Consider the following 15,867-nt stretch of genomic DNA (forward strand, 5'->3'; position numbering starts at 1 on the left):
AACTACTATGTTTGGAAATCGCAGGCAGGTACAAACAAAAATAATAAGAATTTGGGGAGAGAGGAAAAAAAAAAACACTAATTCACCACACCACTCATTTCCGTATTTGAGCATGCTGACACTTCTGCCATTTCTAGAGCTACACATTTTTCCAGTAAACCAGAATACACTCATGCCAGTCCACTGTCGGGCATCATGCACCCACACATGAACAAACTCGTTCACACCTAGTGGCAATTCAAGCATAGCCTATTTGCCCATATCTGAAGGAAACCAGTGGACCCAGAGAAAATCTACACAGACACGGGGAGAACATGCAAATCTCAACAGAGGCAATAACCTGAGCTCAGGATCAAATCCACATCCCTAGAGCTATGAGGCTATGAAAATGCACCACCAGTATTCCCCTAAACCTGTATACACATATTTGGGCACCTGAACATCACACCCATAAATGCTTGTTGAACATGTCATTCCAGAGTCAGTCCTCTTTGAGAGGAGTGAACATGTAAAGAATCACATCAATGGAGCTTGAAACAAGTGTGATTCTGAAGCGAATGTTGGGGCAGCTATTTAAAATGTATGCACTTAAAGAAAAAACATTTAGTTATCCTCACTCCTAGCTATGATATTAAACTCTCTATAAATAAAAAAAACCACGCAAGTTAATTCAGTCGTGATTTGATGATTAAATTATCTGAAACAGAGGCTCCATCTCAAAATAACCCATTATTGTACTTTCAGTGCACTAGATACTGTGTCAGGTAGAATAATCAGTGAGAGTGTTACTGAGCTCCTGATCTCGTACAGAGGCAGTCTTTATTGTCAGGATCTTCCTCTTTAATTGAGAGAACTTCAGGTGGGTTCTCGAAGTTGTTTCCATGGTTGTAGATGTTCAACTCCAGTGTCTCTTCTTTCTTCACACAGATTCCTGACACTTCAGATGTCCCTCCATCTGAAATCTCGATTTTCACGTCTTCATACAGCTAAAGATCAAACAAGAATAACACTTAGTTTTTTTAGATTATGTCGTGCTCTTTTTCCAATGGTTTAGAATCTTTTTTTAGGTTTGGGTGCTCTTTAATCCAAGGTATTCTAGATCCACAGCCAAAAAAGAGAAAAAAATCTCTGACTAAGGCACTCCAGATTAAAATGTCTTTAATATTTTAGACAAGTCCTACATGGACAAATTAAAAACAAAGCCCACGCGTAGCGGCATGGGTGCCTTCTTCAGGGCAATATCACAAAGGAACAAAGTAGCTTTGTTCAAGATGTAGAAAAGGACAGGTGAAGACAATTGGATAATTAGTCCTGAAGCTCTACACATTGCTGAGTCCGCCCCTCACACAGCTCCCAGGACTCAAAAAGTTTTCCATCAAAACTTCACCTGTCCTTTTCTACATCTTGAACAAAGCTACTTTGTTCCTTTGTGATATTGCCCTGAAGAAGGCACCCATGCCGCTACGCGTGGGCTTTGTTTTTAATTTGTCCATGTAGGACTTGTCTAAAATATTAAAGACATTTTAATCTGGAGTGCCTTAGTCAGAGATTTTTTTCTCTTTTTTGGCTGTGGATCAAGAATAACACTTATTCAGAAAAGACTTCAGATTTCCTTTTTCATTAAGCTACGGTCACACTACAGCTCGCAATGCTTTGCAATGGGTTATCGATTAAAATGTGTCGTTTTGGTGGCGATGCTTGACAAGGTACAGGTGAGCTAAAAGTTGTGGTCACACAGCAAGTGAACACTTGACTGTCACAGCTTCACGCACTTGAGTCCGGTGCAGCTTGTGCGGCTATGCAGTCTCACGGAGTGCGTTGTGCGCGATCATGGGACCCAGTCATTATGGGAAACACCTGATACTGATTTGAGTTCAAATCAGCATGCGCATATAAGGATGGTGTATTCACAGAGACTTTGCGAAGTATCATCATCATCATCATCATCATCACATTTGTTTCAAGCCATGATTATGACTCTGGTTAAATACTCTGCTTTGTGTTTTGCTTTTGATTTCATTTGTGTTTTGTTACTCTGGCCTTGCCTCACATTTTCTTTTTGTAAATATCACACCTGCTAATAAACATTCTTCATACACTTAGATCTGCTAACGTCACATACTTGACAAAATACTAAACAAAGCCTCTGGAAAAATAGTGTCATATGTGCGTGCAGATTGCGCTCAAATCAGCATCAGGCGTTTTCCATAATAACTGGGTCCCAAGAGCGTGCACAACACGCTCCGAACAATACCCAAATGTAAATGCACTTTTTAAATCTCGGGGAAGATTAGGCTATGCCAAGCCGCTCTGCTGATGAATCTCCTGCGAGCATCGTGGACGTGGATTCAAGACAAATACATCTCAAGAGGCTCGAAGAAGGTTCCCCGAGCTTCAGGAAGTATTCCCAAACCCACCTGCGAGTATTCGCTACTTAGTTTGTCAGCGAAAACCTCGCCACCAAATTTTAATGCAGGCACTGGCATTTTTCACAATGCTGTTGGTCACTCACAAGACAGGGACACCAAAAAACAACTCACGAAACTCTGGCATTTGCCTTGCATCACACGATTGGTGGCGATGCTACCAATTTCTCATCGCCAAGTATTTGCAAACCCATCGCAAGCTGTAGTGTGAGAAGGGCCTTAGGTATTATTAGGTTTTGGGTGATTAGCAGGACAGCTTGTAGGCTGGCAGAGAAACAAGGCAGCAAAATACAAAGACTGGTCAAGCGTTAAAGTGCATATTCCGGACCAATTTCGTTTTTTTTTTTTTTATATGAAAGTATGTCCCTTTACACACTCATCCAGAAGGGTAATTTTGCACAAGGCCATCTGTCTACAGCAGGAAAAAATAAAATAACAAAACGTGTCTGGAAAAATCCCAAGGGAGTCTGGAGCCATATTGATCCAGATTTGTGACGTCATGTGAGGATCCGCCAGCAGGCTGAGAGACAAACACAGGAACACCTAACTTAGAGTATAGTCTCTCTTATTTCTTACCCTGGCAACAGTCAACTTGTGAACTGCCGATTTTCTTGGTCTTTTTCTCGGCTCTGCTTGGTCCTCGGCTTCAAGGGCCTCAGTGGATGCGGCACTTCGCCTTCTGTCAGGGGAGACGAACACGGCTGGCTCCTTTGGTGACGCTGACACAAATAGAGACGGTGTTGCTTTGGGCATTCTAACAGACGGAACTGCATCTTTTTTCAGATCAAGTTGCTTCTTGAAGCCCATTTCCCACTGCAAATAGTTCTCAAAGTCGTCGGGCTTTATGAAGCGAACCCCGCATATGATGCTGTGGTCTGTTGCATGTTGCCAGTTTTTCCGGGTGCCTCGCACAAAGCACTCCCATTTCCCTCTCATTGTCCGGTCTTTTGGAAAACAATGAGTACTAATCCCATCAAGATTGGTGTTGCTACACCCTCCTATGATACATCTGTTAACCATTTTAATAATTACGCGAAAACGTTGAAGAAATTTGCAGAAAACCACCAGGTCGTTTTCTCATAAACAAAGCAGCGCTGACGTAGGATTCAGAAGGAGGCGTCCCGCACGTGACGTCACGAAAATCAATGTTTGCCGGGAAATCCAAATGCCAAGTTTTTTCAGAGGCGGACCAATTCGCCTCAAATGGCTTGATTTCAACTGAATTTTTCTGGTATTGCGCAAGGTAAAAAAATGCAGAGAATTCAGAATGTTACAGATATTTGACCAAAGTTTAATATAAAATAGGAGAATTACATTGATCTTGCTCCTGAATTTACCCGTGATATGCACTTTAACCTCATTCTTGAGCTTTACCTGTGAGGGATCAGGAGCCTGAGAGGTCCTGGAGGAGCACTGTCTGTCTCCTGCTGAACTCATTATAACAGCTCTAAACAAAGATAATATCATTAACACCTTTGATATTTCCATGAAAATAAAAGCTACAGTATTATGTAAAGCTGCTCATGAAGCTTTAAAAATAATTCATGTTGAGGTTGATTGTTAAAAGGTTAAACAAAAACATAAAACTACAAAAAAACTAGGTGAAATAAATTTATACGAATTGTTTTTTTAATCTTGATTAGTGCAAACTGCTCGTAAAAAGTGACTTTGAACAAGTTAAAATTATTTCAATACTTGCAACAAAAATAAGCAGGTTATGCTCACTAAAACACATCACAAAGGCCGAATTCCAAATCTCTCCTTACTGGATAAATAGTGCACTACATAGGGAGCACACAGCATTCCATCATACTGAATGTAGTGCACTTGGACAATGGACACCCATTTGGGATTCGGCCTCACAGCTTTATTTTCGCTTACCTCAGGGTTTAAAGCGCAACGGACATTCAAACAAAGGCAAAACAATGCATTTGTATTTTTAATTGCATTAGATATAACCAACACAAGACATTTTATTCGAAATATTTAACGTAATGATAACTTGCGCTGTTATCTTAAGATGTTCCAGCAAGAAACATGCAACGGTTTTTCTTCTCCAATGTTTTCTGGCAGTTGGAGCAGCAGTTCTTAGGCGCTTTACCGCCACCATCTGGTCTGGAGGGGCATAGTAAATACTAACTAAAATAAGCTCCCGGCCATATCTCGTGAGAGCCAACCTGATAACCTCAGAATATGGAGGAAAGGCCCACCCGAATTCTAACAAATTTTTATCTAGCTCATGAAAAAAAAATAATCATAAAATAAAACTTTCATCCAAACCGGTCTTTTTCACTTGGGTCATGGGTGACTGGCTGGGCTTTCCTTTCACTTTATCGATCTGACAGCTTGGAACGTAGCCCAGGCCTGATCATACTGTTGCCACTATTTTGTTATTTACCAGCTGGGAGGTCCGTATCGTGAAATACCGTGACCGAGGTCTTGAAAGTACTCAGCGAGGCCCTCTGGGCCGAGGTCAGTATTCAAGGCCGAGGTCACGGTATTTCACCATATGGACCGACCTTAAGCTGGTAAATAATATATATTTTTTTCTTTACCAAATTCTAACAGAAAACGAGAGCGCCCGAAAGGGACGACCGAGCTGAGGGGAGCCACCATTTTGAATCCTCATTCACGGCTGTAATGCAAATTGCTTCCTCCTCGGTATAGAGTGCTTCGAGGTCAGCGCGAACCCAGCGGTGGCTATATTGGAAGTCAAAGGTCGCTGTGTCAGTGCATTGTTGTTGTTCAGCGAAGCAAAAAGGGGTGACAATGCCAAATACGTGTGTCATTTTTGGCAGTAGTAGCCGGGGGGAAAAGGGTGGCAAAAGCTTCTACAGACTCCCTAAAGTCGTGACTAACCAGGGAATTGCAGCACAGGAGAAAAGCGAACGGAGGAGATGACAGTGGCTGGCTGCCATTAACCGATCAAATTTAGGACAACTTGACTGTATCCGGATTTGTTCTGATCACTTTGTGACAGGTAGGTTAATATTGTCTTGAATTTCATAGTTACTAACCTAGACGCCGGTAGCATCCAGTATGCCGGCTGTTGTGTGACCGTCGTTCTTTCCCTCAGTCTCGTGGCCACTTCAACATAAAACAACAGGGAAGCGACATGGGAGCAACATTCCCCAAGTCCAGCAATGCAGTTGCAATGTGCACGCAAAATAGCATGTCTCTTGTCAACTATTATCCAGGGGTGTAGACTAGGCTGGGATAGTCTCTGCGAATGGAACACTTTCCCTCTGATCACTTTTGTCTCTCCGTCTTCAGCAGTCAACACCGACACATCTACATTCCCAATGAAACGTACCTTCTCAGCATAACGCTCCCGTGCCTGCTTATCTAAACTATCAAAGTAGTGCTCCATTACTTCAGATGTCTAAATTCTTAAAAAATCCAAGCTTCTAAGCCCTCTAACGTGGAAACAAATCGATGAATGTGTACTCTATGATGTGTACTCTATGAGCGCTCTGGAGCGAGTGACTTCCAAGATGGCCGCGCGGACCGCAGTGTTACTATTTTTAGCATCATCTCGGAACACTCTATACAAGTGCACTTCCATGGCAGGAAAAAAAACCCCTACATTTTGCTGACTATGTAGTCCCCTATTTATACAAAATTGAGTCAGTCATTCAGGATTCAGCCATGTTTTTGCTCAGTGTTGGCAGCAGTTAGAGGTTTTTAGCTTTCTCCTGAAATGTTTTCTTTTATTTCTTCTTCCTCAGGGTAGTAAAACTCACTTTCACTGTTAAGACTGTCATTGTTATCCATGCTGTAAAATTAATGCTATTCTCCTAAGCAGGCATGCAAACTGGTCAGGGGTGAAAAAGGTGAGAAGGATGCACGGACACACGGCACGCGCGCAAAAGTACATTTCGTAGTCTACGTTACAAAAAAAATTGCAACCAGTGACATCTTGAATTTAATACAGTACAAAATAACTTTCCATAAACATGTCTTAATAAGTTACTGTTGAGTGGCCGGTAAATTGTACCATTTATTTGTCAGTGGCCGGTAAAGTTTGATATTTTGTGAAGTTAATTTTCACCCCTGTGTACAACACAGTGGGCTATTTACAAAAAGGTATATATTGCTGCCTGTGCTATCTAACAGACCTACCCCAGAGGACACACCTGGCCAATCCCTGTCTGTCCATTTTCTTAAAGACATCACCTATGTGAAATCAGGGGCAGATCTAGAAAAATATTTATGGGGTGGCAAGAGGGGGGCAGGAATTTCTGAGGGGTGGCAACGTATTACAGACGTGTATATATACTGAATTTGTTAGGACTGGGACTGTTTTGGCCTCTAGAGGCCGCTGTTATTTCCTTTTCATGTCATGTTTGTTTTGGCCTCTAGAGACCGCCACTGTTCCTGTGTTTTGTGTTGATTGCCTGTTTAGTCCTGATTATTTTCACCTGTGTTCAATTTAGTTTGTGTATTGATACCCCCTGAGTTCAGTCCTCTTGTCACGGAGTCTTTGTGCTGTTATGTTTATCTCCAGTTTCCTCTGTACCGTGTTCTTTGTTTTGCACTTTGCTTTTCTTTTGGACCTAGTAGTGACTGTGTTTTTGGATCTTCTGAGCTTTGGTATTTTTGCCTTTTCTTTTCTGGTTTTTTGGCTTTTGTTTTGTACTTTTGGATATTTTTTATTTTCCCTTTATCTTCTGAGCTTTTGGATTACTTTTGTTTTTTGCCGTGGATTGTACATATTGTAAATAAACTTTTTGATACTTTTCTACTTCCGCCTCACGCCTCTGCACTTGAGTCATCCCCCTGGTGGCCTAGTGGGGGTTTGCTGGATTATCACACCAGCGAACCAGGTTCGAATCCCAGCAAAACCCTAACAGAAAGACTCCGTCATGACCGACTCAGCAGAGGCTGCTTCAACTGTCTACCCGGCCAACCTTCAGGGAATTATGGCAGCTTTGACACGCTTCGGAGCGACCATGGACGCTCATGGACAAACGCTCACCAGCCAACGTGAGGCCCTTGCTCGCCATGAGGAACTGCTTCAGCAAATTGGGAAAACCCTGGCACAGCTGACATCTCTGCCTGCATCTCCTGCTCCTGATCCTGCTCCAGTGCCTCCTGCCATGCTGCCTTCTTCACCTCGCGAACCCAGCCTTCCTGCACCACAGAGGTATGACGGCAAGCACAGTGAGTGCCGAGAGTTCCTTACCCAGTGTCAACTCACCTTTGAGCTTCAGCCTACCACCTACACTATGGATCGCCGCAAGATTGCCTTTGTGATAACCTTATTAGCTGGTAAGGCGCGAGCCTGGGCTACTGCTATCTGGCAGAGACAGGGACCCGAGTGCTTTGATTTCCAGCTGTTTTCTGTTTTCTGAAGAGATGCTTCGGGTTTTCGATCAGGCGGACATCAGTACTGACGCAGCCAGAAAGCTCATGTCCATCCGGCAAGGAGGAAGCGTCGCAGATTATGCCATCTCGTTCCGGACGCTCGCAGCAGTAAGTGGATGGAACGAGACTGCCCTGGTGTCAGCCTTCCACCATGGTCTGTCTGACCCCATCAAGGACGGTCTGGCCTCTATTGGATGCCCAAGTGACCTCGAAACTCTCATCTCACATGCTATTCGTCTGAACAACAGAATTAGAGAACGCCGCCAAGTCCTGAGCCCCCCCAGCCTCCCTACCTCTACCTGGAGCCCGTCTACCTCCTTCAGTGACTGTCCAGAACCCATGCAAGTGGGTCGTACTCGCCTCTCCGCATCTGAGAGGGAGCGCAGAAGGAGGGACAAGTGCTGCATCTACTGTGGCAAGCCTGGTCACTTCCGAGCATCATGTCCTGAACTCTCAGGAAAAGGACCGCCCCGTCCAGCCGAGGGAGGGTTGTGACGGGGCCTACCCTCTCTCCCGGACTCCCTGGCCAAGGAATCTACATCCCAGTCTCCATCTCCTGGGGTGAGTCTGTCCATTCTTGTCAAGCTTTGTTAGACTCAGAGGCGGCTGGGAACTTTATGGATATTCACTTCGCCCAAAGTATCAATGTTCCGACTGCACCTCTTGAAGTCCCACTGTCTGTGTCTGCCCTTGATGGCCAAGCGTTAGGTGATGGAAGAGTCACCCAAGTCACTTCTCCAGTCTTTCTCCAGTCTCAAGGTCACAAGGAAGAAATATCCCTGCACCTGATTCCTTCACCTGAGTTCCCAGATATTCTAGGCCTTCCTTGGCTTACTCGCCACAACCCTCGCATAGACTGGGTAACAAGCCAGGTTGTGGAATGGGGCCCTGCATGCCATGCCTCTTGTCTACTCTCTAGCTCTCCTGTGTCTCCTGCCGAGCCCCCTGATCTCACCGAGTTATCTCAAGTTCCCACAGAGTACTGGGATCTCAAAGAGGTCTTCAGCAAGAGCAGGGTCGCTGTTCTTCCTCCGCACCGGGCCTACGACTGTGCCATCGACTTGCTCCCTGGGACTACCCCTCCTCGTGGCAGACTGTTTTCCCTCTCTCAGCCAGAATGCAAGGCCATGGAGGAATATCTCAAAGATGCCCTGGTCTCTGGGTTCATTCGACCCTCCACCTCACCTGCTGGTGCCAGCTTCTTCTTTGTCGGCAAGAAGGATGGGGGGCTCCGACCATGTATTGACTACAGGGGCCTGAACAAGATCACTGTGCGCAACCGATATCCCCTCCTGCTGATGTCCACAGCTTTCGACCTGCTCCAAGGCGCCACCGTCTTCACCAAGTTGGACCTACGGAACGCATACCACCTCATCCGTATCCGACAGGGAGACGAGTGGAAGACTGCCTTTAACACCCTGTCTGGGCACTACGAATACCAGGTGATGCCCTTCGGACTCACCAACGCACCAGCTGTTTTTCAGGCCCTAATCAACGACGTCTTAAGGGACATGATTAACCTGTACGTTTTTGTCTACCTCGATGACATCCTTATCTTTTCCAAGACCATGCAGGAGCACCGCCACCATGTCCGCCAGGTTCTCCAGAGGCTGCTACAGAACAATCTGTTCGCCAAGGCCCAGAAATGCGAATTTCATGTTCCCGAGGTCTCCTTTCTGGGATTTATTGTACGGACAGGCCAACTCCAAATGTACCCAGCCAAGACCCTGGCCGTCCGGGACTGGCCTACTCCCAAGTCCGTTAAGGAGGTTCAGCAGTTCTTAGGATTCGCTAACTTCTACTGCAAGTTCATCAGGAACTTCAGTTCTGTAGCAGCACCCATGTCGGACCTCACCAAAGGGACAGGTGGATCTTATGTCTGGTCTCCTCAGGCGGAAAAGGCATTCAAAGACCTCAAGGACCGCTTCTGCACGGCACCCATTCTGGTCCTCCCGGACACCTCCCAACCATTCATCGTGGAGGTGGACGCCTCGGACAGTGGTGTCGGCGCGGTGCTCTCTCAACGTTCGGAAGGAAAGCTGCACCCCTGCGCTTACTTCTCCCACCGCCTGAGTCCTGCGGAGTCCCGGTACGATGTGGGGGATCGAGAACTGCTAGCAGTCAAACTGGCCCTTGAGGAGTGGAGGCACTGGCTGGAGGGAGCGCAACATCCATTCCTGGTTTGGACTGACCACAAGAACCTGGAGTACCTCCAGCAAGCCAAGAGACTGAACCCACGACAGGCTTGGTGGGCCCTGTTTTTCAGTCGGTTTGGCTTCACCCTCTCGTACCGCCCCGGCTCCAAGAACACCAAACCTGATGCACTGTCCAAGCTGTTCTCTGCCACTAACAGGGAGAGTGAAGTCGGGCCTATTATCTCTGTGTCCCGGATTGTGGCCCCTGTCCGCTGGGGTATTGAGGAGGCTGTCCGACGAGCCCAACGCCAGGACCCCGGTCCTGGGACGGGGCCACCGGGCCTCTTGTACGTCCCACATCAAGCCCGGGCCAAGGTTCTCCAGTGGGGTCACTCTTCCCCTCTCACCGCCCACCCGGGAGCTCGGAGGACCCTGGACTTCCTGAAAAGACGCTTCTGGTGGCCTAACATGGAGAAGGAAGTAAGGTCATTTGTCCTGTCCTGTGAGGTTTGCACCAGAACCAAGAACCCACGACAGCGTCCCCAGGGTCTCCTGCATCCTCTGACCATTCCCCGGGGTCCCTGGTCCCACGTGGCAGTCGACTTCATCACGGGTCTCCCTGAGTCACAAGGTAACACTGTCATTTTGGTCATAGTTGACAGATTCTCCAAGGCCTGCCCCTTCATACCACTGTGCAAACTCCCCTCTGCTCTTGAAACAGCGAAACTTATGTTTAATCATGTCTTCTGAGTCTTTGGTCTCCCACAGGACATCGTCTCAGACCGAGGGCCCCAGTTCTCCTCCTGAGTGTGGCATGGGTTCTGCAAGGTCATCGGAGCCACTGCCAGCCTCTCCTCTGGGTTTCACCCACAGTCCAATGGTCAGACGGAGAGGCTCAACCAGGACCTGGAAACCACCCTGCGAGGCCTGGCTATGGATAACCCGACATCGTGGAGCACCTGGCTGCCATGGGCAGAGTATGCCCACAACACCCTGCAGTCATCGGCCACCAAGCTGTCGCCATTCCAGTGCCAATTCGGGTTCCAGCCACCTCTGTTCCCGGACCAGGAGGAGGACGCGGGGGTGCCCTCGGTAAACCAATATGTGAGACAGTGTTGCAAGACCTGGAGCAAGGTCAGGAAGACCCTCATACAGACCTCCAGAACCAACCAGACTCAGGCCAACCACCATAGAAGACCTGCCCACGCTTTCCGCCCTGGGCAGCGGGTTTGGCTGCCCACTAAGGACCTTTCGCTGCGGGTGGAGAACCGCAAGCTTGCTCCTCGCTACATTGGCCCCTTCAAGGTGGTGCGCAGGGTGAACCCTGTCTCCTACCGGCTCCAGTTGCCCCGGACTCTGAGGATCAACCCCACTTTCCATGTTTCCCTGTTGCGGCCCGTACTGACGTCTACGTATGCCCCTGCCTCTAGGAACCCCCCACCCCCCCGCATCTTCCAGGGTCAGACTGTGTTCACTGTGTATCGCCTGCTTGACTCCCGCCGGGTCCGCGGCGGGCTGCAATATCTGGTGGACTGGGAGGGCTATGGTCCTGAGGAGCGCTGCTGGGTTCCTGCTCGGGATGTCCTAGATAAAGAACTGTGTCGGGACTTCCATTCGGCCCATCCGGATCGCCCTGGGAACGTCAGGAGACGCTCCTGGGGGGGGGGGGGGGGGGGGGGGGTCCTGTTAGGACTGGGACTGTTTTGGCCTCATACTTTTCTACTTCCGCCTCACGCCTCTGCACTTGAGTCATCCCCCTGGTGGCCTAGTGGGGGTTTGCTGGATTATCACACCAGCGAACCAGATTCGAATCCCAGCAAAACCCTACCAGAATTTAATCACAGTTTGACGACAAATAGCATGTACACACTACAAAAGGGCACAGGCTGCCATTTACAAACTTAATCTCATGCCTTTATTGTTCACGAAGAACACACATTCTCAGATGAGGTCTATACCATTTCTGGACAGTTTTATACTGTATATGCAAAAGAACAGACACTAAAAAACAACAATAACACTCCTTCAAGTTCAGCATGATTTAAACCATTTACACCAGTGTCACATTTTATAGTTTTATTTTCTCATGCTTTGTAAAGGCTCACCAGTGAGCATAACATGAACTTGTCATGCCTACAACAGCTGAATGCGGCGATTTCCATGTTGCTTAGCAAAACGCTTCACAAATTTATCAAGATCTAATGCTTTTGTGCGCTTTAATTCAATGCTGAGTACAGCCAAACTTGATAGTCTCTTTTCTGTCATAGTCGACCGCAAATAAGTCTTTATGAGCCTGAGAGATGAAAAACTTCGTTCACAGGATGCACTGCTCACAGGCAAGACAACCGCTATTTTACACAACCTGAACAGCTCAAAAAAAAACAACAACATCTTGGTATGGGTTCAAAAACTGAGTGAACTCCATGAGAGTGGTAGGACTCTCCTGTTCCCCCTTTTTTCTGTCTAGTACTCTCCTCGTCTAATGTAACTCATGTTTAAGATCCTCAATATTTGAATCATAAGCTTCAGCCAATAGCAATGTTTTCCTTGACAGATGGTGAATCAATATTAACTTTTGTGGCCGACTTTACACAAAACTAATGTCAGACCTAGCTAACATTAGGCCAAAAAAAAAAAAAAAAAAAGATAGTGTGTTTCAGGTAACATGAAATACTAAAATAAGGTCGGTAGGTAGGAAAATTTTTTTTTCTTAATTTGTTTTATTTTGTTCAAAAAAATTAACACAAGTAAACATCTTACAAAATAGTATTTTGGCACAGAATCCTTTATACCACACATCATAATAAAATAAGTGTTTTAAATCTTTAAACGAATAAAAAAAAAATATCACAAGAGTTCGAGTTATGATCTGCGGAAGCGTATTGCTGCCACACTCAAAAAAAAATTGGCTTAGACTCAAGTAATTACGTGAAAAGATATTGTTAACAGAGTTATCACGTTTTTACAATATATTTATCATGTAATAACATAACATCACGTAATTTCATGATACGAAATTATCACGTTATTTCATGATATTTTCATGTAATAATGTGAAAACACCTTATCAAGAAATAACGTGAAAATATGGTTTAACATCCTAGGCTAGGCTACTTCCATTAAAAGCAGACGGCCTAGCCTACTGTAGAACTTGGGTCAAGCAAAAACACCGAGCAAAAACATGACTGAATCCTGAATGACTCCTATTTGTATAAATAGGGGACTACATAGGCGGCAAAATGTAGTGTTTTTCCCTGCCATGGAAGTGCACTTGTATACTGAAGAGGAAGCAATTTGCATTACAGCCTTGAATGAGGATTCAAAATGGCGGCTCGGCTCAGTTTTCCCTTCCTCCTTCAATATACAAGTGCGCTTCCATGTTTATGCAGGAGGGCTGATAGAAGTGGTGAAACATTTAACTTTTTATTGTTTCTTTCACAACTTGAATGCGTTGAAACAAAAAATTATGACAAACTAACGCCGCTTACACTAAAATATCGAGGGAAATTTGTAATAAAAACTTTACGGTCGGCAATTTCGACGCAGAAATTCTCGGTCGGTCGGGTTACCGGAAACACACTTTTTTTTGCCTTACATGTATAGACCCTTCCCACTGACGTCACCGGAAACTGGAAGTAAACAGACCCTGCGCCATATTGGAAGACCAACAAACTCGTGATCAGGGGGAAATAACGGCAGCGCGCGGAATTTAAACCCACGAGGCACTTGATTCATCATAAACCTACAATGTTAAACTTTTGTGCTGTGTTAGGGTGTTCTAACAAAGCTGATGGGAAAGGTGAAAAGAAGTCGTTCTTCAGAATACCAGCTGTGATTGAGACACAAGGGGAGCAAACTAAGGAGCTTTCTGCCAGGAGACAGAGAATAAGTGCATTACTGAGTGTCTGTGAGCAAAGGAGAGCCTGAACGTTGCAACCTCCCTATTGGCTGTTTATTGGCTGTTTGTAAAAATGTCTCAATTGTTGCCCTTCATCGCGGACTCGAGAGACGAGACCTGACGAGTTAGTTCGTTGGTAACAGAACAAAATGTCTGGACACAAATCGGGTTTTCAGAAAAGGAAAGAAAATAAACGCAGGGTCGAAAATACAAAAAAGGAGGCAGAAAATGCAAAACGAGTTTTAAGGTAGGAGAAATGGTTACTTTTCTGGGGCAGCCCGCCGTGGCTGCAGGCTTTCAGTTGTGTCATTGAATGGTTACTTTTCTGAGGCAGCCCACCGTGGCTGCCTGCAGGCTTATTTATTATAGCCCATTTAGTTAAAATAGTTGATCTAAAATGTTTATAGTTATAGTTATGTGATGGTTGTCCTCAGTGTTCGAACTATGCCGATATTTTCGGGGGGTCCCTTTTTTTCCCTGGGGGGGTGCTTGCGCTTGTCTCGGAGCGCGGATCTCCAAACACATGAGAAGCCTATCTTATGCATATATCACACGGATTCCACACCTCCACACATGCGTCTGAAGTCATAACTCATCAGGGGAAATCGTGTCCACATTGGCATGTTCAAAAAACAACCTCGCGTCAACAATGATACCACACGCAAGAAAAAAAAAAAACAGTCAGGCTACTCAGCAACCAACCTGGCAGCAGCAGTCGTTGCCATATCGGTTTATTTTATCTTTGATGTAAACACAACACTTCGGATATGCAAATGCTTCCCGTTACACACGATTTCTATGTCAATAAACATCATTTTGCCAATATTTTAGAGACCCCCCCAACATTTCCCAAATCATGTTTTCAAGGGATCTCATGTCTGTTTCAGGGGATCTCGGATCCCCCGAGTACCCCCGTAGTTCGAACACTGGTTGTCCTGATTTAGACTGGTGTTTGTTTTTATTTTTTTTGGGGGGGGGGGGGGGGGGGGGGTTGCGCGATGTTGCACCCGGGTCCAGATTAGGGCAGAACTGGCCCGGCTACATTTCAGGTGTAGTTTGTTTTATGTATGTATGCACTTGCATAGATGTGTACTTGGTCTTCCAATAAGGCGACTACCGAAATCTCGCGGCGCGGTGACGTCATGCGGGATCCCTCTAGTTAGCTAAATAACTGTTGAGGTTCAACCCAGTCAGAGACCCCGATTCCTTCGTGGGCCCCCTCGGATCCGGGACGAATGGGAAAACGCGAGAGAAACAGACAGGAGAACCAGAAAGGTTTCACATGCCAGTTTATTCGCACAGTCACTTCGTCGAAATGAAAACATTCTTGGAAACATCTTATAGCATCTCTGTGTTTATGTTTTGTCTTCATTTGTGTGTGTGTGTGTGTAATGTGTGTGCGTCTATGTAGAAGTGTGAGTAAATGACATCATTTTGATATCTGTGTCTATGTGTGTGTGTAATGATCTTGAATCAATCATAATATAATAACATTTCTGATGATAGTAAGGTACAGATAGATATCAGAGTCTCTGCTTATGGTCAGCTATTACATAGAGCATGGAATTTCTAAAGACAGATAATGTCTAGTCTACGGAGTCTATTCAGAGAAGGTCAAAGACATTAGTTTGCACAGAAAAGGATCTAATAGCTAACATAATTTCTTAACACATGAATGTGTGTTAAGTCAGTAAATTACATCTTGATTTCATCAACATAAGCAAAATAACAAATAACAATATGTCTTTAATAATGCTAAAACAAAGAATGTTATAAGAAAATAAACAAAATAAGAGCAACTTAAACATAAGAAAAATGAGAATATGTCTGAAAGAGAGAGAACAATTAAACAACTAACAGAATTAAACTCATAACTAAATTAGGTAAATGCTTTTAAACTAAAAACCCTTAGAATCATAAGATCTTAACTATAATTATGTCATTATGAAACTAACTTAAAACTATAAAACTAACATTAATCACGAAATGCATTCATTAATCACGGAATCCAAATCACTACCATAGTATATTTTAAGCTTTT

The 15,867-nt window shown here is 45.2% G+C and overlaps 1 pseudogene; it reads right to left on the reverse strand.

Moving 5' to 3' along the window:
* Positions 1-15,867, reverse strand: part of LOC132889952 (zinc finger protein 850-like) — a 58,372-nt pseudogene that overhangs the window by 9,603 nt on the left and 32,902 nt on the right.

Source organism: Neoarius graeffei, chromosome 8, assembly GCF_027579695.1.
Source record: "Neoarius graeffei isolate fNeoGra1 chromosome 8, fNeoGra1.pri, whole genome shotgun sequence".
Taxonomy (NCBI): Eukaryota; Metazoa; Chordata; class Actinopteri; order Siluriformes; family Ariidae; genus Neoarius; species Neoarius graeffei.